We start from the raw sequence: 1,241 nt of genomic DNA, 5'->3' as shown, positions 1-1,241 counted from the left end.
TATATATATATATATGGCATTATTAATAAACTTAATAACTTAACTTCTAAATTTAAAAATCTGTCACGCAGTGATCGTGCAAATTTTACTCGAACATACGTCTTATGGCACCGTTCCTCGTCTATTCCATAAGGGATAAGATTTATTAACGTTAACGAAGCGGTATTAACGCGACGCGAAGGGATGGCGAGAAAAATATGCTCCGCGATAAATCATCGAAGATAAGATTCAGTAGTTGATGATGAATGAACATGCAAGTAAACATCGAGGGACGATGAATACATCGATAGAAAAACCTCACGATTTGTTGAAAAATGAGTGTGTTTCTAGTTTCGCAAATATATCTTAAACGCTCGATATACAATCTTTTAGATGCAGAGCAATTTGTAACTAAAATATGAAATGTGTTTGCAGCGAATTTATTCTTTAAATATGAGATAAAATTCTCTTGTGATAAAAATATCGAGACATCAATAATTTTTTACTTTTAAGCGATCGGAAATAAAAATCTTCTTGCGATTTAGAAACAAATTAATAATCAAAAATGTTGTTTTTTAATTTCAAAATGAATTTATTTTGTAAAAAAATTTTTATTTCAAGGGTATAGATATCCAGATATTATCAAAGTAAAAAAATATAATAAATAATTATTTATTTTGATAATTTTTATAAGATTTTTTTATATCAGGCTTAAATACTTTCTTAACATTTTATAAATACAATAGTCGTGTATCATCATATACAATGCCTTTGAATTAGAGATTAATAAATTGAATAACATAATTATATGTTGGAAAAGTTTTTGCCATCATAAATCATAGTTATAAAGTTTTAATTATAGAAATGATTAATTATATATGTATAGATGTGAAAATCTCGGAATGGAATGTTGTAAATGTAGATATATTTCTTCTTGGCTATCTCAAAAAAGCAAAATGATAATTTAAATTAATGTTAATTGTAAGAATACGTATGCAATGGGGACAATTTTCTAGATTGTGTCCATATTTTATGTCAAAACAATTCAGGAATCACTTATTCAAATGCCTGAATCACTTAGCAAATAGGTAGAAACGGAAGTCCCTCTTATAATTAATATCCAATCTTAGTAATCAACGAATAGATTTTTATAAATGTAGTTTCTTAGTATTTAATTTAATCTATAAAATTAAACAAATGATTAATATTTCAATATTTTTGAATCAATTTGTTTCAACATTATATATATATATATATATATA

The sequence above is a fragment of the Formica exsecta genome, unplaced genomic scaffold, assembly GCF_003651465.1.
Source record: "Formica exsecta isolate Colony F162 unplaced genomic scaffold, ASM365146v1 scaffold500, whole genome shotgun sequence".
Taxonomy (NCBI): Eukaryota; Metazoa; Arthropoda; class Insecta; order Hymenoptera; family Formicidae; genus Formica; species Formica exsecta.
The sequence above is the reverse complement of the archived record's forward strand: the minus strand, read 5'-3'. Positions refer to the sequence as shown.